We start from the raw sequence: 22,849 nt of genomic DNA on the forward strand, positions 1-22,849 counted from the left end.
GAAAGTCTGTGGCTTCAGGAACTTTTTTTTTTTTGGGGGGGGAGATGGAGTACCGGGGATTGAACTCAGGGGCACTTGACCACTGAGCCCCAGCCCCAGCCCTATTTTATATTTTATTTAGAGGCAGGGTCTCACTGAGTTGCTTAGCGCCTCACTTTTGCTGAGGCTGGCTTTGAACTCACGATCCTCTGATCCTCCTGCCTCAGCTTCCAGGGCCACTGGGATGACAGGTGGGCACCACCATGCCTGACTGGCTTTAGGAACTTGTGACTGGACCTTACACTGAAATACTTGCTCCCTCCAACACCTCCTCCTAGTCCAGTCCCCCGCTGTGGTGGTGTTGGATTTCAGATGTTAACTTAGTCACTCTAAGTCCCTGGGGGGAAATGACCCTTTAAAAAGAATCTAGGATGTAGGCTTTTAATTAATTCAAGATGGTAAGCCACAAATAAGGATGGACTTCCCAATATTTCTTCTACCTAGTTGTTCCCTGGACAGTGCCTGGACACTGCACCACTCTGGCCACGGGGTCCAGTTCTCCCCATAGCCCTCTATAGCCACTGCAGTGGGCTGTCCCCAGAAATAGACAAGCCGACTCACAGCGCTAAGGGCAGAGCAGCTCAGATCAGAAGTTCCAGACCAGAGTTCCAGTCAAATGGAACTCCTTCCTCCAATCAATTTTAAGCTAATCTTAATATAATTTAAAAATACAAATATAAAATGTATTTGTTCCATATTTTAGAAGACAGCTGTGGGCTGGGGCTGGGGCTCACTGGTAGAGCACTTGTCCAACATGATCAAGGCCCGGTTTGGTCTTCAGCATGGCAAAAAAAAAAATTGTTTGAGAGAAATTTTATTCATTTTCCACTGGTGTGTTGGCGTCACACCATCAAGACAGGTGTCTCTGACGTGGACTGGAGATGAGGCAGTGCAGCTGCCCCCCCATAGATGAAAAAACAGGCTGGGGTTGGGGGGTGGGCTGCAATTTGCCCGGTTACTGTCCCCTACACTGTCCTGTGAGAGCAGCCTAGTGATGATCTGTGGGGATTTATTGATGTGTTAGGTAATCAATTATGGTTTCTATTTGATTTTTATTCTCTATAGAAAAAGAAATCCCTCCTCCATTTTGTAATGTGTTAAAATGTGTCTGTTTCAAAATTTTTGGGTTTTTTTTTTATTAGTTGCACATGACAATACAATGATCTTGACATATCATACATTTGAATCAAATGGGGTATAATTTCTCATTTTTCTGAGTGTACAAGGAAGGGCAGCAGAATAAAATAAATACTAGTATTGCTGTATGTATATACGTGTCCGTATAACCAATGTGATTCTGCAACCTGTTTCAACATTTGATAACTTCTGATATTTCTTCTGCATAGAATCATAGAGATCATTTAGTGTCAGGGGAAGAAACCTTGAAGGTCATCTCCTTCCAAACTTCCTTTCCCAGAGGAGGAGCCCAGGACGAGAGGGTGGCAAGGACTCACCCAGCAACTCAGGGGCGTGGGGATGGGCCAGAATTAGCTTCCACCGCTGGGCTGGGCCTGTTCCAGCAGGCAGCCTCTCTGGCCCAGCCCCTGCAGCCCTAAGGGCAGAGCAGCTCAGATCAGAAGTATCTGTCCACTCCTGCCTTGGCCCCAGGGAGTGGGGCCAAGGTGCCATGTTGGGGGCAGGTTCCATTGCTACCCCTGGCCAGCCTCTCTGGGGCTGACCTACCCTACAACCCAAGCCAGCTGCGATTGCCACAGAGCCACCCATTCCCAGCAGGCAGGAGACCTTGGCTTCTCCCTCCAGGGACCGGAGCTCAGCTCCCTACCTTGCAGGGTGGAGCAAGGAGCTACTTATAGCTCTGTTATCATGTTCCTGTTTTAATACAAACAAACAGCTGTAGCCTGGGGAAGAGATTTATTAAGAGCCTGTGGCTTGCTTTCTGGCTGCTCTTGGGGGTCTGAGTGAAGTGACAGCTCTTCCCTCAGCCTCTCCCTGGGCCTTCTGCTTTCTTCTCTCCCTCCGTCTCTGAGGCCCCTGGACATTTTTGAAGTCCTGTTCTGTGGAACATTTGGGCTGGGAAGACCTTAGAGACTCCCTGCTCTTAGGACCTGGTGGTCAGAGAGCAGTCCGACGGACCACCCTCTGCTGGAAAGGGCTGGAGCCGGAGCCAGCCCCCCACAGACTTGCTCCCCACACAGGGCCTCAGCCCCCCCAGCCCCAGAAGGCCCTGAGGGGCTTCTCAGAGAACAGCTCCGATGAGAAGCAGGTGTCCTACCAGGCTGAGGCCCTGAGCCACACACCCAAAGGCCTCAGGCCATTCGGTCTGCGAGGGTGAGGAGAGCTGGGCAGTTAGCTTTCTCAGCTCCCAACCTCCTACATGCCCTAGGGTCACTTTGTCCCTCTTGCTTTGTTTCTGTCAGGGACTGGGCTAGGGTTGAAGCTGGAGGTAGAAGTTGAGCTTTACTCCTGCCTGGGTCCATGGAGTAGAGACCAGAGGCTGAAGGAGCAAGCGAAGCCTGAAGGTAGAGAGGCCAGCAAGGTAGAGAGGCCTGGGGATTCTGAGAAGCCTTGGGGAGGGCTTCAGGGACAGGGAGACCCCAACTGATGTTTGGGTAATCCTATTGACAAAGTTAAAACTACAAAAGCAAAGCTGGGATCACACCTACATGCGTGCTCTTGTTGAACTTGCCTTTTTAAAAAATTGTACAGTAACATATCGAGAACATGTCCCATGACTGTCATATTTAATAGCTGCAGTGGGCACCAGTTGTCTCCCAGTTTTACAAATGCACGCCTTATGCTCTTATTAAGAGCCGTTTCTGTCTGGATGGCTGTGGGCATTGCAGGGTGAAGTGGGCAGGGTCACCCTAGCCTGCCATGGGTTAATGAAGCAGGAATTGAGAATGAGAAATGGACTCAGGGGCAAGCTCAGACTGGCAGGATCAGAAATGGGCCAGGACTGAGTTAGCCCAAGCAGTTGGGGCAGGCAGCAGGCAGAGGGCTGGTGAACAGGCACACAGGGGGCTTGGGGGTCAGGGGGCAGAGAGGCCTCTGGTGGCAGGGTATCTCAGCTCAGAAGTCCTGAACTGCCTTTTAGTGGGAGACCTGAGCGACCAGGTCCTAGGAGGTTTGAGACAGGCCTCAAAGCTTAGCTCATCAGCTGGAATCTGGTTCTTTGCAGAAAGCCACAGCGTACCATCAGCGGTGTTGCTTGCCAAGTCGTAAGCCTCTAAAGTAGAACCTGGGATGGTGGTGGAATCTCTAGGTCTACTTGAATACTTGCTGGTGGTAGGAAACTCACTACCTCCTGGTGAGGCAGGCATCCCATCTGGAGAGGGTTCTGTTGGATAACTTCAAAGCTTTTTCTAATGCTTCATACACTAGATCCTGGAGGCTGGGGGTATAGCTCAGTTGGTAGAGTGCTTGCCTTGCATGCACAAGGCCCTGAGTTCACCCCCAGCACAAAAACCAGAAAACAAACATATACACTAGATCCTACCTACGATTCTGTGTTATTCTCCCAGGCTCTGAACAATGATGACACCACCTGGGCATGTGCTGGGGAAATAGTCGGTGGTGAAGCTTGGAAACCAGCAAGGGACAATCTGCTTGCATTTATGATCCATAACCTTTGAATAGGCACAGGCCCAACATGAATTTGCCTTGTTCTGGGACTACACCGAGTCAGCAGGATCCCTCCTCTTCATGGCTGATTAGTGGTGGCTGACAGCTAGCACCCCACAGCTGACCACAGACACATGAGGGTTCCCAGCTCAGACCAACAGAACCACCCAGAGGAGAGCTGAGCCCCGCTCAAAGTGTCAACCCACAGAATCCAAGCTAAGTAAATGGTTCTTATTTAAACCACCACGTTTTGGGGTAGTTTGTTATGCAGCAAAAGCTAACTGCTCAGAATTCCCCAGAGGGCCCATTTCACTTCCCTTCACACCAGGCCGCATCCAATGCTGGCTGGCCACCGGGAAGAGGGAGCAAAGGACGCCAAGTGAGGGGGACCGGAGAGCCTGTCAACACCCTCCCCGCTGTTCCCATGGCAGTTGACAAGCAAGGCCCTTGGCTGATGGCACCAGTGTCATCTTAGCGTGTGCCAGACTAAAACCTCTGAGGACAGGTCCCTGAGTGTCTGTCTGGGAGAGCCAATGTGTCCTAAGCCACGCAGAGCCCCTAGCCCCAAACCGAAGTGTGAAACCACATCTTGATTTTCAGTAGAGGGCCTTTTTCTCTCCTGCTAAAACAGATACTCGATACCTTCAAGTATACAGTTCCCTTACTCACAGTTTCCACACCGCCCTTCTCTGCAGATGAGATTAGCAGAAACCATATTTCTTATGAAAACAAGCTGTTGTAACCCACAAAAAAATCCAGACATTGATTAGAATCCTGAGGCTGAACTGTGCTGTCGTTTTTAGAAATCAAATACAGGATCAACATCACTGGGCACCGCGGGCTAAGCACAGGGTGGCGGCAGCATGGACTGAGGCTGAGGCTGCTTCAGCACAGGTGACAAGTGGGCACCTGAGAGTGAGGGTCACAGCAGGGCCAGTGACTCCGGAGCCGAGGCGCGGCTACCAACGAGACCACCCTAGAGCCAATCCGGGAAGCTGAAGGTATTTGCTCTCTACATGATGTCCTGGGACTCCACAAGTCCTAGGTTTTGGGTGTTTTTGCTAACTTTGGGTCATTTTATTGTTTAAAAAGGAAAAAAAGTTTTAAAACCTCTAATCCTCTTATAAGTTTATTGTAAATTTATCCTTACAAGTGATAGCACCTGGGTGGCCACCTGAAGTGACAGCTGCCATCTTAAGAAAAAAATCTCACTTTTCTGCTCAAGGGCATTTCTGAGAAGGGCTCCCCACTCCCTCATACCAACCCCACCCTTAACCACCCCATTAGGACTGCCTGGCTCTAATCCCTGAGCCTCCCCATAAAAGTCCGGAGCCCCAAGCCTGTATTGCCTCTCGCCATCTGCAGAGAGATGGCCTTTATTTGTCAGCTCTGACAATGAACTCTGGTCTCTGCCTAGTCTCCCATCTCCCGGTGCCTCGCTTTCCTTTCAATACTGGTTATTATGTAATTTAAAAGTCCTAAGTAAGCAGGACTTTTGTTAAACAGGACTTTGGCTAGTCTATACTTGACCCCAGAAAGAATAAGAACAACATCATTTGGTGGGGGAGGCTGGGGGATAAACCTAGAAGTGCTTCACTACTGAGCCACACCCCCACCCTTTTCATTTTCTATTTTGTGACAGGCCTCTCTGAGTTGCTGAGGCTGGCCTTGAACTTGTGATCCTCCTGCCTCATCTTCCTGTCACTGGGGTGACAGGTGTGCACCACGGCGCCCAGCAAGAACAATATCCTCATCATATTTGCATGTTTTAAAGTTAGCTCCCAACGTGATATAAAACAATGAGAAAATAAAGAGACACAAACTTTTTCATCATCATTAAATAAAAAGAGCAAAGTCAGAAAATCCACCCCCAACCCCGCACCATTCCTAATACCTGGCTCCCACCCATTGCAGATATTTGTAGGGAAAATGGGCGACCCAGCTCCTGGGAAGACCTGTGGAAAGGCAGAGGGAGCCGCTGCATGGAGTCCGGCTGCAGAAGTGGACCAGAGGAAGGCTGGCTATCGGCACAGAGAGGGAAGAGCTTGTCACACACATCACCCAGGGAATCCCTCCTCACAGCCCTATGCCGCTGGAAAGCACAGCGAGATCTTCAGTCAGCTCTCCTGTCAGAATTCAGGATCCTCACGTGGGCATAGGGAAGCACCTCGAATCAGGAATTAAAGATGCACATAGAGATGGACCCCAATCAGGGAGGGATGAGAAGGTTGTTGGTGGAACTCAGGAGAAAAAGACAAACCTATCTCAGAGGTAAACCCATCACATGGTACCCGGGGAGGAACAGACTCAAGACACTGAAGGAAATCAGGGAAACGGGGAAGGGAAAGAGAACCAACATTCGGAAGTAACTGGAAAGTATAAAAACAAGAGAGGCAGGAAAAGAAGGAATCAAGGAATCATATTCCGACTTTTGAAGAGCCTGAGGTGAAGACAAAGAAGCAGGATAGCTAGAGCTTCAACTGAAGGAACTTTCCAGAAATAGTCAAATACAGCACCTGAATCTACCCAGTGAATCTCACTGGATGCCTAGGGAAAGGAACCCAGGACAAGGAATTCTAAGACACATCCCAGCAAAAGTATTAGATTTCAAAGTTGGAAGATAAAAGATCTCCAGATAAATAGATCAAATAACTTACAAAGTCAAAAGAATCAAACTGGCATCATATTTTTAAAAAATGCATGAAGTAAGATATCAGTGGAAACACTTTTAAGTTTTAAGGGAATGGGGGTGTAGCTCAGTGATCAAATGCATGCCTAGAGAGGTCTGGGTTTAATCCCCAGGCTGCAAAACAAACAAACACAAACCTCTTTACATGGGTGCATTCCTGTAATTCCAGATGCCTGAAAGGTGAAGCCAGGAGGATCACAAGTTAGAGGCCAGCCTGGGCAAACATAGCAACTCCGTCTCAACACACAAACAAAACCTGAAAATATCCAGTCGAGCGGTTCTTCATATATAAAATCTAGAGAAAACAATTTTCAACATAATTTTCAACATAGGTGCTGAATTCTGCACCTATATGAAAAATCTATTAGACATATTTCATCCAATCAAGTGATGACTGCAAAATCTTTAGCAAAACGACTGATGTTGAGGATTTTTAAATATGTGAATACACATGTAAGACTAAATCAAAGGTGAGAGGGGAAGGATGGAAGTTCAATGTATAACATTACTCGGTATAACAAAGTTAAAAATGCATCTAGCCAGGCACGGTGGTGCATGCCTGTAACCCCAGCGACTCAGGAGGCTGAGGCAGGAGGATCACAAATTCAAAGCCTCAGCAACTTAGTGAGGCTGTAAACAACTCAGCAAGACCCTGTCTCTAAATAAAATACAAAAGAGGGCTGGGGGTGTGGCTCAGTGGTTGAGTACCTCTGGGTTCAAACCCCAGTACCCCAAAAATAAAAAATAAATAAAATAGATTGCTCATATGTAGATCATGGTTGAAACCAGTAATGGGTACATGAGGCTGTTTATAATATTCTCTCTACTTTTGTGTATGCTTGCAAAGTTCATAATGAAAGTTTTAAGAGGAAAAGAAAGAGGGTAGAAGGGTGGAAAAGAAGTCCTTCCCTTGTTCGTGACGAGGACCCCCCGAGTCACTTCTGGCCATGTCAGTCTCTGGCCCATCAAAGTAGGATTTGGAATTAGGTCATCCCTTCCTAAGCAGACATGAAGACAATCTTCCAATGGTTCAAGCTACTAAAGTAAGATAGTTTTGTTTTTGTTTTAGTTGTAGATGGTCACAATACTTTTATTTATTTACTTTTATGTGGTGCTGAGGATGGAACCCAGTGCCTCACACCTGTTAGGCCAGCGTCTGCCACTGAGCCACAACCCCAGTCCCAAGTAAGCTAGTTTCGATTTGCATTTTCCAAACTGAATTTCCCTGTTGGGCGTGAAACTTGGGGCCCAAGAGTCTCCAAGGGATCACTCAAGTTCAAGTGTTGCCTCCCCACTCCTAGCTCTGCCCTTTCTTTCCATCCATGTTGGTTGGTTCCTAGTACCGTGTGTTTGATCACTACTCCTCACTTCTAGAACTTGGGCCTAAGGGCTTACCTTGCCAGATGTGAACCCAGTTCCTAAAGGAAAACTCAGTTCCAGACTGCTGGGATCTGTCCACCCAACAGAAACTCTGGCAGTAAGGACTGGTCACTCCCAGGCTTTGTTCCTTCTCTAACTGCTTCTCCAAGGTTGGCATCTGTTGATTAAGAGCACCAACTGAAATCTCTTTGTTCATGCTAAGTGAAGAAAATTGCAAAATGTTGACATCCCTTGGGGCAGTAAAGCAAGCTGGCATTGGGAAGGCAGGGCACTCTGACAAATGCCGGACAGTGAGCCTTCCACCGGGCAGTGCAGAGAATAATGTCACCAGGTGCTCTTCAGAGAACACATGAGATAATGATCTTGTGACAAACCAGTGTTCAAGGATTGGTTGTCTCATCTGTTTGCTACGAAATATGAGACACAAAATCACTGCGTCAGATTCTACCTAGAATCTCATTACCGGTTCAGCAGAAGTCTAGTCCCAGGAACAGTTTTCTGAACAACCAAAAGTGAACACAGAGCCATGTTTCTTAAGTTCCCAGAGATTTAACTGAAAAATTAAGTGCCCTCAAAATGGAAATCTTGGTCCCACTTAGAAATGGCCTACCCAGCTTCACAGACATCCTTACTTTTCAAAACTCATATATATATGAGCACACCCAGAAAGAAATGCAGATTTCATGGCCCAGTCTTGCAACTCAATAGTAAATAGCAAAGGAACCACTCTTAAAAGGGCCAGTCCTTGGTAGAGCCCTGATATTTCTTTGGAGCCCCTGAATGCTGGGACACAAGCAGTATCGGTTGCTCCTGAACTTTGTGCAGACGTAGGTGGCTTGGCTCCAGAGAACCGACTCTCTTTGCTTGGACAACAGCAGCCGAGTTGCTAGGTTTAATCTTGCGGTTCTTTGGCACCAATTCTGGCACCGAGCTCTGCTGAGGCTGTTCCCTGACTTGAGTGCAGAGAGAATTTCCCCTTTTTAGGTCACAAACTCAGAGTCTTCACTCACCACAGCCACTCTCTCCACTGTGTCAATTTTAAACACCATTATTAATAACATCTCTGAAGCATTGGCAAGGGGCGACTGTTTTGTGTTTTTCCAGCTATACACAGGCAATTCAGCAGACAAAAACAGGAACAAATTTGCCTCTGCAGACTAGGATAATCAAGCCACATTGTTCACCACCTCTTCTAAACGCAGATGAATTAAGAACCCAAGGACAAGGGCACGGTGGAATGTCCAGTGACCCACCGAGGATACAGACGAGCCCACAAAGAGCGGTCTCCCTGTTACTCCTCACTGGGCAGCGTCTAGTTGCTCTCCTGCTGCCTCACCACCCCATGTCTTGGTCTCCACGCCCTACATTTGGGGTTGGGTAGGACCTCCTGTTTTTGGGCAGCAATTTTTGAAGGCCTGCCTTGGTTCTTGACTCCAAAAACTGCTCATCCCTCACCCCTTCCACCTCCCCACTCCCTCCATCACCCCCTGTTGACTGTGGCCTTGGCTTACCATGCAAACCCACTCTGGAGACTGCTAATTGGACTAGGTCTGGATTCTGGCTTCAGCTAGGCTGATCAGATTTTCTCTCAATATTTGATAGAGATCCTGAAACTCAATCAGGAAGGACCCTCCTCACAAAGCCATGCAGAATGAGGTGAAGATCCGTGGCGGAGAAGCCTGTGCCCATGCATACTAAATTTAGGGGTGGACAGGACAAGGAGACCAGCAGAGGAGGCCAGTCCATCCTCAGATCAGAAGGAGGCGAGTGGCTGCTGGGAGCCAGGGGAAAGAGCTGGTGCGGCCCAGGACGGCGCCTGTTCAACAACCGTCCCCTCCCTTTTCTGAGTGGGTTTCTGTTTCTTGTGACCAAATTGTCATTGAGTGAAACCACACTCAAAAGTTGTCCATAACCCTAGATCCTGGCTTTGTCTCCGTCCTTGTCCTCTCTCAGTCACTCAGCAGGATCCATCACTGTCATCCCACCCCTCCTCTAGTCCCCTCTGCTGAGGGCTGTCTGAACAAGGTGCCCCCAGTCCTGCTCTCCCTCCTACTCCCACGGCTCCTCCCTCCCTGTCAAGGCAGCCACCTTCTGAGGTCAGGACTTGGTCTCCCAGCCTGCTCTTCTCCTTGGAACGCCCACAGGCTCTCACAGATCCTTACTGCTCTCCCAGGAGGGGACAGGAGTCCCTCTCCAGGAGATGGCTCTGCTTACAGGACTCACACGACTCGACCTCTTGAAATATAAACTGCCACTTTCCCTGCAAGTCGACTCTTCTCTTTCCTTTCCCTTTTCTTTCTTTCTGTTTTTTGGGGGGTGGGGGTGGGATTGACCTCAAAGGCACTTGGCCACTGAGCCACATCCCCAGCCCTATTTTGTCTTTTATTTAGAGACAGGGGCTCCCTGAGTTGCTTAGCACCTCAGGCTGGCTTTGAACTCACGATCCTCCTGCATCAGCCTATTGAGCCGCTGGAATTACAGGCGTGCGCCTCTGTGCCCGGCTCTTTGCCTTTCCCATTTCTGTTTAGAGGACCTGGTCCTTTCAGTCCTATGGCCAGGCACCATCATGGTGATTCTATACCTCATGGTGGCTGCCTGTGTGTATCTGCCTCCCACTGGACCAGAGCTCCACGAGGGCAGGAGCTGTGTCCATGTGGAGCATAAGCACCCCCTCTGTCCTGGGGCCTGGACGTTAGGTGCATGAGGTCATTTAGTGTTTCCCCGCCAGGTAAAGTGATGGTTACCTGGGGTGCTCCCTTGATTTTCTTTTTTCTTTTCTTTTCTTTTTTTGATACCAGGGATCGAACTCAGGGACACTTGGCCACTGAGCCACATCCTCAGCCCTATTTTGAATTTTATTTAGACACAGCATCTCACTGAGTTGCTTAGCGCCTCGCCATTGCTGATACTGGCTTTGAACTCGCAATCCTCCTGTCTCAGCCTCCCGAGCTACTGGGATTACAGGCGTGTACCCCGTGCCCAGCCTTGATTTCCATCCACACTCACCAAGCCCTTTAGAGCCCTTGTTCTCAAAGTCTCTTTTATTGTCCCCTTCCTGGCCATCCCTTTGCTTGGGCCAGACCCCCATCTCCCCCTCAGAGTCAACCTGTGGAAGCTGTGCACAGATCCTGCGGAAGCCAGGAGCTCAACAAATAGAATTCTGGGGAGGTAGCAGCAACAGTTTTTAGAATTTTCCAAGTTCCCTCAGATAAACAGAGCCACTAGACAGAAAAACCTGAAAGTCTGGGTACAACATTTACCAAAAAAACAGATAAGAAAGTATCTCCTGAGCTTGCCTGTGCCCGAGGAAGCTGAGAAAAGCAGGGGGGCACTGTCAGCTAGAGACCTGAGAACAGGAGAACCCCAAAATAGCCGGCAGGTGTTCACTGGAAGGGACTATGGACTGATTTGGAAGCAGAAGCTGAGCTGGGAGCTTTAGCTCTGCACACACTGTGCTGATGTTACACAGCAGACTATAGTGATGTAAGTGGGCAGGCAATTTCAGTTCACGAACTTCTGTTTTATGAGACATGGTAGAAAACAGAGTGAAGCGTACACACACACACACACACACACACATACACACACACACACACACACCATGCATACACATGCTCCACTGTGTTTAACTGAACCTCGAGACTTTGTCCTGAAGCTCAGAATCCGGCCTAATTTCAGCTTTGACCTGATGACTCAGTTATAACGGACGCGGAGTCCGTTATAAACAGTCCTACTGAGATCACAAGGCAGCTCAAACTGGCAGCCACACCTCAGACACCGTTCTGAAAAGATGCCTGTGGGAGTCTAGAGAAATACATGTACAAACAGCTCAAGATCAACACAATCATGTGTGTAAATATCAGTGCAAAGTCTTGGCCTATTAGGGTCTTAAGAACTCTCTTTCATTTTGCAAAAAATCACAAACACTTGAAAATACAACTGAGAATGAGCAGAATCATCACAGAGTCCAGATGAGATTTCAGTCATCATCCAGGCCAGCCCCTCATTTTACAATGAAGAGATCAAGGCTGAGATTAATGGGGCCCTGTTCTGCTACTAATGTATTAGGAAAGAGCAACTAGTAATGCATTTAGGGAAAAAAAGTAGTTCATTTGGCTTAGGAGGTGATGAGGTGGTGGGAAGGAGAGAAGCACAGATGTGCCTTTAATTTCGCTTTACAAGGGAAAATAAAGAAACGTGTGTGTCTTTCTACTCTCGGAGCCAACACAGTCTAAAGCCACACATTGCCCAAAGGAATGAAGCCATCAACCTGAGACGGACTTACCCAGTATCCTCTTAGCCCGGAGAGCGGCAAGCAGGAGAGGCCTCTGTCCTGAGGTCACCACTTTTCAGCACTGTCCTCTGCCTTCTCCAGGGTCACATGCGATTGTTCTATAAATGTGCATTGGCTTAAGGCTGGGAACACTGGCCTGCGAGGCAGTGGCGTGGAAGCAATGTGACCCAGGCCAGGAGGCAGCTTTCCAGAAGGCTCTGCGGCCTGCTGGGGGGGAGGCCTGCAGCAGGAGGCAGGCAGTGTGCAGGTACCACCAGCCCCAGCTCTCTGCTTTGCTCCCCCTGAGCGCACGGGTGAGAAAGCCAGGATCAGCCACCTTGGGCTAGAATGCAATGTACTTGCAGCAGTTCTCTCTTGTGGCTAGGGCAAAGCAAAGCAGTCTTAAAAAAAAAAAAAAAAGAAAAGGAAAGGAAAGGAAAAAAGAAAAAGAATTAAATTAAAAGTGCTTTGATCAAATGAGACAGGTAGGGCATTGTCATCTACAATGGACCTCATAATATCAAATTGTTGTTTTTGACAATGTCAATATGCTTCCTTGCCAAAGGCACAGTGAGTAGATAGTGCTAGTCCAGTCCTGAATAGCAAGTTCCCCAAATTCCCTCAGTCTTCAGAGAATTAAAGGTGCGGCCATATAAGCAACCATTAGAAAAGTTATGAGGTCTTCGTGTACCAACATGAAAACTCTCCAAAAGCAGGGCACGGTGACACACGCTCACCTGTAATCACAAGTTCAAGGCCAGCCTCAGCAATTTTAGGAAGGCCCTCAGCAACTTAGCAAGACCCTGTGTCAAAATAAAAAATACAAAGGGCTGGGGATGTGGCTCCGGGGTAAAGTGCTCCTGGGTTCAATCCGTGTTTGGAATCAACCAAACCAAACAAAAACACTCTAAAATATTCTCCAAGACACGTCATTAAGTGAAAAAAACTAAGGCACAGGATCGTGTGTACAATATGCCATCATACTTTAGAAAAGGAGGGTATAAATTGATGTGCACATGCTTCCTCCCATTGGGTGTATAAGTCTATGATCTAAACGGTAAAATATGCTGTCCTATGATATATAAAGGATCCTGGAAATTCCCTCAGGAAACTAGCGGCAGCCGCAGCGCTGGGGCAGGGAAAGACCGCCTCCTCTCACATTTCCCTTTCTAGTCTAGGAATTTTATCACATGTACATGTTAATAATTTTTCAAAGAAAATTTAAAAAGTAATCTCATTTTCATTAGATACATTCAGTTTTGGAAATGATTCCAATATTCAGAGTGTTGAAGTCAACCAACCAGGACTTCATTTTTTCCCCCCATATTTAAGAGTTTTGGCTGAGTTATCTTCTTTAAGAGTTTTGCAATGATTAAAGCCCTGTGGTTCCAAAGGCCCTGAGACTGTTGAAGGAGGAGTCTGAAGACCACCCTTTTATTCCAGATTGCCTACCTTCTAGCAGTGATTTAGCATACCTGCTAAGCACCTCAAGTTCATGAGGATAAAGTGAGAATTACCCCACGCCCTGCCTACCACGTCACAGGCTCAAGATGAGCTGAACATGATGATGTTTATAAAAACCCTCTGAAAACAGAAAGTCTTTATCAACAAGAGAATCATGCAAGCCCTGCATGGTGGCACATGCTTGTAATCCCAGGGGCTTGGGAGACTAAGACAGCAGGATCGTGAGTTCAAAGCCAGCCTCAGTAAAAGCGAGGCACTAAGCAACTCAGTGAGACCCTGTCTCTAAATAAAATTCAAAATTGGCTGGGGATGTGGCTCAGTGGTTGAGTACCCCTGAGTTCAATCCCCGGCACCCCCTGCTCCCCTCCCAAGAGAGAGAGAGAGAGAGAGAGAGAGAGAGAGAGAGAGAGAGAGAGAGAGATATGCAGAGGGATCCCAATTTGTAACTTTTTTCTTCTGAACTTCTGTGTCATTCAGCACTCACACAAATGAAGTCCGGGTTTCCCTAGAAGCAAGCACAGAGGTTAAGGGAGTGCCTGTCGGGGGGCCTGTGTCTGCGGCCATTGCGTAGGCCTCACCTCTGCAGCCCCCTCTTTCTGTACAGGCTCAGTGTGTTGGAGTCACCTGGCGCAGCAGTCTGGGCCTTTGGGCTTCCTCCGCAGCCCCTAGCACATCTAACTTCTGTTCCCAATTTATTTATCCAGGATCATTTTTTCCCCCAGTCATCCCCTAGGATCAACACATAACACTGGGAGGAAATTGCTTTAAGACATAAACAAAATTTTAGCTACATAAGAATCACCAGCCTGTGTTCCAAAGCCCATCAGCAATGGTGCGATTCCCCAGTGCTCATGGAAACCCACAGGAGACCCTGTTTACCTGGCAAAGTGCTGACCCCACATGGCCGTGGCCTAAGTGCAGCTTTGATCCTTCATTTGCCTGCAAGTTTGATGACACCTGACCTACACATTAATTAAGTAATCACATTGATTTTTAAAGCCTTTTTTAAATTTGGGAAGATATGAAATACTTCCAAGTTTGCTCATAAAATTAGATTGAATTAAATTTCTTATTTCATATCTGTCCAATTCAAACTCACATAAACACAACTTTGCTGAAAATTACTAGCATATGTAGGAGGACACAGAGAAAGGAAAAACATTTCCAGGCAAAGCAAAGGACTTTGATTATTATTTTAAAGTCCTGGGAGGAAAACAAATTCAAAGCAATGTTTGCTATGACAGTAAACAGGTGGATTTATTTAAAAAAAATTGTTGAAAGGTCATTATTTCCATACATAATGCTGGGAAGGATGTGGAGAGAAAGGAGCACTTTTACACTGTTGGTGGGACTGTGAATTAGTATAACCACTATGGAAATCGGTATGGAGCTTCCTCAAAAGACCAGGCATGGAACCACCATAGGACCCAGCTGTACCACTCCTTGGTATTCACCCTGAAGAACTAAAGTCACCACACTCCAGTGACACCTGCGTACCCATGTTTACAGCAGCACAATTCACAACAGCCAAACTATAGAACCAGCCTAGGTGTCCATCAACAGATGAATGGATGAAGAAAATGCGGCATTTGTTCACAATGGAGTTTTATTCAGTCATAAAGAAAGGAGAAATCATGTCATTTGCAGGGAAACGGATGAAACTAGAGACCATCATGTTAAGTGAAATCAGACTCAGAAGGTGAAGGGCCCTATGTTTTCTCTCCTGTGGAAATTAGAGAGGGAAAAGGGTGATGCAAGGTGGGGAGGTCTCATGAAAATCAAAGGGAGAGCAAGAAAGGAAAGGGACCAAGGGCGGGAGGCGGGAGTGCTAGGGAGGGACACTGGCCAAATTATATTGTGTGCGTGTACAAATAGGTGACAACAAATCCCACCTTCGTGTACAACTACGATGTACTAATAAAAAACGTGGAAAGAAAAATAAAAGTAGGGGTCAAACCTGAACTTTGAGGAAACGGAAGTGTTGAAAGGACCCTAAAGAGGGCTGGCCCAACAAAGGTCCAACCAAATTTAGATGCCAAATATGAGCTGGGAAATGTTGACTCCTGCAAACTGCAGTACTGGAGTGAAGCTCAGTCTGCAATCCAGCACAGTCATTTCACAGACGGGGAACCTGAAGTCTGGAAGCCTTCCGAGTCTTCGAAGCTCCCACAGGAGGGTCAGAGGGAAAGAACCATCTCCTCACTCCTGCCCCTTCCCGACCTTGAAGCTGTGGTAGATCCAGAGGTGTGGGAGGACCCAAGGGCACCTGATGGAGTTCTCATCCTCGAGGTTCCTGGGAGGCTTGCCCCATATTGGCAGATGTTGCTACTTGTGTAGGTAAAGTTAGGCCTCCAGAGAGGGGGGCGGGTCGCTTTAACTCGGTTTCTTTCCCTCTTCTTGTAGGTTGTTTCTCCTGGTAAACCACGGTGTCTTCTCTGCTTCTCTGCTCTGATCTCAATTTAGAGCCAAAGATCAGGTCGGGAAGAGGCATTAACAAGACTTTAGAATCCATGACAATGACATTGTGACTGATTTCTGGGTGAGATGTCTTGAGACGGCTCTTGGAGAAAATAATGGGGGCTGGGGTTGTGGCTCAGTGGTAGAGCACTTGCCTGACATGTTTGAGGCACTGGGTTGGATTCTCAGCGCCACATATAAATAAAGATCCATTGGGAACAAAAAAATATTTTAAAAAATAATGGTACTTGTCATTTCTTTCTTTTTTTTTTAATATTTATTTATTTATTTTTTTTTCAGTTCTTGGCGGACACAACATCCTTGTTTGTATGTGGTGCTGAGGATCGAACCCGGGCCGCACGCATGCCAGGCGAGCGCGCTACCGCTTGAGCCACATCTCCAGCCCATTTATTTCTTTTTTTAAAAAATATTTTATTTGTTGATGGACACAATACTTTGCAAATGTCATTATTTGCATAAACAATAAAAAATAAATCAAAGCAGACAGAAGACACACATTTCACTTTTTTCCTTCAAGAGAGTTCATTAAAGTGGTAGAAAAGGAAATTTTTCAAAAGTATGAGGAGACAAACTGGAGAGGGCACATCTGCTGATGAGGGGTTTCCCTGGTGTGGACCTTGTGGGTGGGTGGTGGCCTGGTAATGAAGGAAGAGGGTCAGAGGAACCTCAGCCTGGGGTCAGGTGAGAGAGGTGGAAGGAGCTGCAGACCAGAGACACCGGCAAAAGGAGGGAGCAGAGTAAATCTGCCAACAGACAGCGAGCAGGTGCGGCCTATCTCTTGGGGTCCAGACACAGGCCCGGTGGCACTCCCTCCGTGTGCACTAGGTCAGCAGTCCAGGGCCTGGGTTAGAAGATGCCACGTCTCATGAGGAAGAGTGTCTCTGGCCACCACTTCTCCCAAGTGTCTCCACAAAACAAAACAGGCCACTTTCCTGAGGGACCCGCAGTGAACCAGAGTGGCATAAAGAGGATCCTGGCCTGAAGACATTGGAGAAGCAACAGAAACAGGAAATGACTTTCTCTGAGTTCCCCTCATCGACTGAAAAGCAGAGCCTCCAAAATAGAACTCACCTGTCATACATCCCCTGCTGGGGACTTTGGCCAACAGGGAAGACTGACTTTTGTCACAGGAGAGGAGACGGGAAGCCTGCACCCAGAGGGACCTTTCACAAACCCTGCTTCTCCCATGGATTTTCCTGAGGCCCATTTATCTTTCCTGAAATTCACTGGCTCCCCGCAAGTGGCTTTCTCCCTGTCCCTTTCCTCTAGTAGGATGGCAGGTGAGTCTCAATCCCAGTGCTCTTTGGGGTATTGACTTATTTCTATGAGGTCTCTGTGTGAAATTAAAAATTCATAAAATCAGAACCTCTTTTCCTGGTCAGCTTTTATCAGTTTAATTCACAGGCCCCCACCCACTGCACCTAAAGGTAGAGGGAAAGTTTCTCCTCCACACTTACAAAGTACTGGGAATCAGAAGCAGATTTATTCCCCCCGTCAGTTCTGTTATGTACCCTACTCCAGCCACATGAGCCTTCCTGCAGTTTCCTGGTTGTGCCAGACTCTTTTTTAACCTCAAAGACTTCTCTTTGTATTGCTTTTGATTAGAATGTGATTTCCCTGCGTCTCTGCATGACTCACTCCTCTTCACAAATCAAGCCTTATCTCAAATGTTACCTCTTCAGAAAAGGGGTCGCTGCCCATCACGTCAAAAATAGCAACTCGCGGTCAGCACCTATCCACTTAGCCTTATTTAAATCCTTCACTGCACTTATAATTATCCACTCATATGTTCCTGAGGGTTTTTTAAAAATATTTTTTAGTTGTCAATAGACCTTTATTTTATATTTTTATGCGGTGCTGAGAATCGAACCCAGGGCCTTGCACCTGCTAGGCAGGTGCCCTACCACTGAGCCACCACCCTGGCCCTGAGTTTTCTCTCTCTTGTTCATTATCTGTTTTCTTGTGAGAGTGGAGACCCTCTCTTATTCACCATTGTATCCAGGGCTTCAGGTGCACCTGGACTATCTGCTGAGTGAACGATGAATCAGAGGTTGTTTCCGGTAGACATGGGAGCAATGTCTTTAAATTTCTGTATTTTCAGCTCAAAATTCCGTATCTGGTGAAACGGTCGACCAAATGGAGGAGTAGAATCAAGACATTTTTCAAATGTCTTTAAAGACTTTTAAAATATGGCCTCCTTTATATCTCCTCCAAGGAAGAAACTTAGCAAAGCCGGGGCAGGAAAGAAGCCAGGTGGAGTCCGCATCTCCGCCTGAGCAGAAGCAGTCAGTTCAGCAGAGGGAGGCAGAACAAGGCAGCCCGCAGGTGACAACTGTGCAGCGGGGCTGGGGTGGCATCTGAGCTGAAGTGGGCAGGGAGTGGCCCTGAGTTGCTGATCTCCCAAACAAAAAGGGGGATTCAGTAGAATAGGGGGTTGGATGAAGAGGTTGGAAAAGTTGACGATGGATTTCTTTAAACCATGAAATGAAAGCTAACAACCGTCTTCACCGTGTTGTGGTGGAGCCTGTGACACACCGTCCAGGTAAGAAAGAGCTCATCCTCCAGCTGCAGGAAATGCCACCAGCCAATGGCCGTCCTTTGAGGGTTGACTCCACTGAAGAAAAATGCGTGGTGTGAAGCCCAACTTCCTCCCCTGCCCAATCCTGCTCCCTTTTCTTCTGCGACAGCAAATCCTAAGGAAACTCCTGCATATCAACCTGTTTTGGAGTCCAGAGTCCACCCGCAATGGCTGGTACAGAAGTGGTCTCAAACAAAAACAAAAAAGAAGTTGGGTGGGATTTTGGAGCTGGATCGCCTGTCATCTGGCTGAGGATGAGGATATCATTACTAGTCATTGCTGCAACAGATTTTCCTGGTACAGGGTGTCTAGTACAACTGTTAAAAATTTCACTGGGGCTGGGCTGCAACTCAGTGGTGGACTGCTTACCTGGAGTACCAGTGAGCTCTCCAGCACTGTGATAAAATGCCTGAGGAAATTAGCATAGAGGAGGAAAGGTTTATTTTAGCTCACAGTTTTAGCAGTTTCAGTCCATGGTCACTTGGCTCTGCTAATTCTGGGTTCTATGTTGGAACAGAATATCATGGTTCTGAGGGTATGGTGGAACAAAGTGGCTTGCTTCATGGCAGCCAGGAAGGGGTGGGGAGAGGAAGAGGCAGGGAGGGAGGGAGAGAGATGGATGTGGGGGCTGGGGGGAGATGTGCACCAGGGACAAAGCACACCTTCAGTGATCCACTTCTTACAGTTTCTACCACTTCCCAAATAATGTCATCACATTAATGTGAGTCTGTCAATACATTAATCCCCTGATGAGGTCAGAGCCCTCATGATCTGACCATGAGGTCTTCTCCAAAGACCCTCTTCTGAACACTGCTGCATTGGGGACAAAGCCTGTGGAGGACATTCCAGATCAAACTATAATACCTAGCATGCTTGAGGCTCTGGTTTGATCCCTAGCTTGCACATGCATGCACAAGTGTACACACACACACACACACACACACACACACACAGAGAGAGAGAGAGAGAGAGAGAGAGAGAGAGAGAGAAGAATCTTTCACTGATGGTCAGCTCAGACGGTGATTCAGTGAAGGAGATGTGTAGCATTAAGGTATTAGATGTTAGAGACACAAAGGAAATGCTAAGTGATTCATCAGCATTTGCAGCTAAGTGAAAGCCCAGGGCCCAGCCTGCAGGGAAGACTGTTTACATACGGGGATTAGGCAAATAGGGAACTACATCACACTGATGCTAACGGAAACCGGGCTTCCCACTGTTGGAAAAGATGTTAGAAACATGGAAAGAGAATGCATTCGTCAGAGTTTTCCAGAGAAACAGCATCCGTGGGATATCTCTCTGTGACTGTGTTATAAACTTAGTATGCACGTTGGCTTATCAGGTATGGAGCTGAGAAGTACCACAGTGTGTGGTCTGGAGAACAAATTCAGTATGAGCTGAAGCCCTTGGAGCCAGGGAAACGGATGGTGTAACTCCCAGTTAAGGTCTGAGAACTGGGAGGTGGTGGGGGCATAAGGCCTTCAGTGTCTAAGGGCAGATGTCCACGCTCAAGATGAAAGAGAAGAGTCTCCATTTCTCTGCTTTTTTTTGTCCAATTTGACAGGCCCTCAATGATGTCCACCCGCTTGGTGAAGGCAAATCTTTATTCAGTTCTCTGATTCAAATACTAGTCTAGAAACACCATCAAGACACACCCAGGAATAATGTTTTCACTGACTTTCTGACCCAGTAAAGTCAGCACTTTAGAAAAAACTAACCAGAAATACATTTATTGACAATAAAATTAGCCATTACAGAGAAAAAAAACCCAGCGGTACTGGATTAGAATTGGAAATGTTGGGGAGGACTTGTGTTTTAAAGTCATCTATCAATATAAAAATATAAAACAAGCACATGTGTGTTTATATGTGTGTAAGTATGTCTTACTCATGATTTCCCTGTTTCCTGGGAAAGGTTTAGGAGTAATAATATCCCAGAATTAAGGAGCACACGGAGCCTCAGATCTTGGTTTCAAAATCCACTCTCCTCTCAAAGAAATGAGCACTCTTGGAGATGTGACTGATCCGAGGCGAGGCAAGGGGAGCACAAGTGTCCATGTGCAGAAATAAGAGGTGCTGCGAGAAATCAAACGCGTGCTCTAAACTAGGTGGGAAGGACCTGCTACAGGTACCAGGCTAGCAAGGGGGCCTGGGTGGAGACCCCCTGCTCATATCTCCAACCTAACAGCAGCACTGCCCTTCACTGTGATTGGAGGAGTTCGGGTTATAATCTATGGGAGATTGGCTATTTTTAGAATTAGGGTGGGCAAAAGGGAAGGGCTACAATTGGATCCAATAAAGGCTGAGAATACTAGGTTGTGAAAATGAACCACCAGACTTTCTATTTCTCACACAGAAAAGTAAGGAAGCGGTCAAAGGGTGAAAAGTCTATATTAAAAGGACAGAGCGAACACTTGGAAGGGATCCCACAAATCAAATCTGGAGCAGTTTAGGCATCACTGTAAATCATTAAAGTAAGAAATCAGGCCTCTGCACACACACCGCTGGTGCAGAAGCTGCTGCGGTGCCCGGAGGTCTCTTCTCTGGGAGCAGCCTTGTTCTGGAACAGTCTCTGAACCAGAAATCTCCTGTCAGTCAACTGCCGCATGCACTGCTGCCATCATTGCTGCTGCCACAGAAGAAACCGCTGCCCGGATGCAACTGAAGCCGACACTGCCGCTGACCCCTGGAGATCTCCTGTGACGCTGCCCCCACAGCTGCAGCCTCCACTACTGCTGACCCACTGCCTGCTGCCAACAACCATGGCCACCACCACTACTACCATGGCCTAGAGGACTGCTTCCAGGGAGACTCCAGGTTTGGTTGCACGTGGCTGCACCCATTTTGGGACACTAGCCAGGGCCTGGGGCCTGGGTGCCAACAGGTTGACCACTACAAGAGCCTCTGTCTGGGGACTCCAGCTGGGACCTGCAGGTCCAGTGTGGGGGTGCCGAGGGTTTGGAGGAGCCTGGGGTCTTCCTGCTGAGAGTGCTGGTGGCCCTTGTCTGGCTGCTGCAACTTGGGGTTGCTCTTTTGCATAAGTGTAATCTTGGGACTTCAGGTGGCAGAGCCTGAGATATCAGAAGCCCAGGTCAATGGGATAGAGACTGGGTCTGCAAGGGCTGACCTGGGTCCGGTGATCCTGAGAGATGTCAGAGACAGGGCTGAGAAACTGTTGAACACTGACAGACACAGTTTTGACTTTCCAGCAAGATTTATTTTCTTTTATTTTTTGATTCACTGATCTCTCTACCATATTTGGAACAGGATTTCTTTTTTTTTTTTTTAAGTATTCTTGTAGTTGTACACAATAACTTTATTTTATTTATTTATTTATTTTTATTGGTGCTAAGGATTGAACCCAGGGCCTCGCACGTATGAGGTGAGTGCTCTATCGCTGAGCCATAACCCCAGCCCTGGAACAGGATTTCTTATGCACCATTGTGTGGAGGACAATGATATATGAATAGTGTTTTGTATTTTTGTTGTATTCTGATGTCTTTAACTTTTTCTTTTTGTTCATATTCTTCTGCTCTCTTGTCTATTTTCTTTGGCTCCTCTTCCACTCTTCCTGTGAAATTTTACTTCTAGCTTCTCTCCTCCTCCTTCATGAATCTTGCATACTATACTACTCTGTTCTTTCTTCCACCACTTGAAATTGTAAATCATTTTAACAAATATTCTGTTTGAACTATAGATGGTTATTGAACTCATCATTTTGGTTTAAAGTGAGAAAGCAGTAGACGCCTTAGTGGGAGCTATTAGGTTTAAGGCTATATATTGTGTACATTGGGTGCTATTGATATGGATCTCACCAGTAAAGGTGAAGCACGGGAAACCTTCAGGGACACTATATGTCTGCAGGGTAGAATTTATCCTGCCTTAGATCCATACTTTTAGATGGGAAAACACACTAACAACATGAAAAAACAAGGGAATAAAGTACCCCAGACAAACCAAGATGTTTCAGTAACAGAAGCCACTTGATAACACAGTAGAAGAAATGTCCAGGAAGGAGCTCAGATTGTAGACAGTTAAAATGATATGTGAAGTAAAGGATAGTATAAGGAGTGAAATCAAAGAAAAAAATATAGGGAGTGAAAGATCACTTCAATAAAGTGCCAGAGATTGTGGGGGAAAAAAATAAGCAGAAATCCTCAAAATGAAGGAATTAGTAAACCAGATTATAAATTCAACAGAAAACTAGACCAACAGACTAGACCAGTTGGAAGACAGAACTTCAGACAATGAAGACAATATATATATAATCATCAAAGTAGAGTTGAACACGTGGAGAAGATGGTAAGAAACCATGAACAGAACATGCAAAAATTATGGGATAACATGAAAAGACCAAATTTAAGAGTTAG

The 22,849-nt window shown here is 46.9% G+C and overlaps 1 protein-coding gene across 1 annotated transcript in view; it reads right to left on the bottom strand.

Moving 5' to 3' along the window:
- The window catches only part of Tacc2 (transforming acidic coiled-coil containing protein 2), a 186,924-nt gene extending 174,822 nt beyond the window's left edge, over positions 1–12,102 (bottom strand). The window contains exon 1 of the mRNA XM_078016276.1: positions 11,976–12,102. The gene's annotated coding sequence lies outside the window, so the exon portion shown is untranslated. The remainder of the gene's footprint in view (positions 1–11,975) is intronic.
- Positions 12,103–22,849: the final 10,747 nt, after the last annotated feature.

The sequence above is a fragment of the Ictidomys tridecemlineatus genome, chromosome 1 (assembly GCF_052094955.1).
Source record: "Ictidomys tridecemlineatus isolate mIctTri1 chromosome 1, mIctTri1.hap1, whole genome shotgun sequence".
Lineage (NCBI taxonomy): Eukaryota > Metazoa > Chordata > Mammalia > Rodentia > Sciuridae > Ictidomys > Ictidomys tridecemlineatus.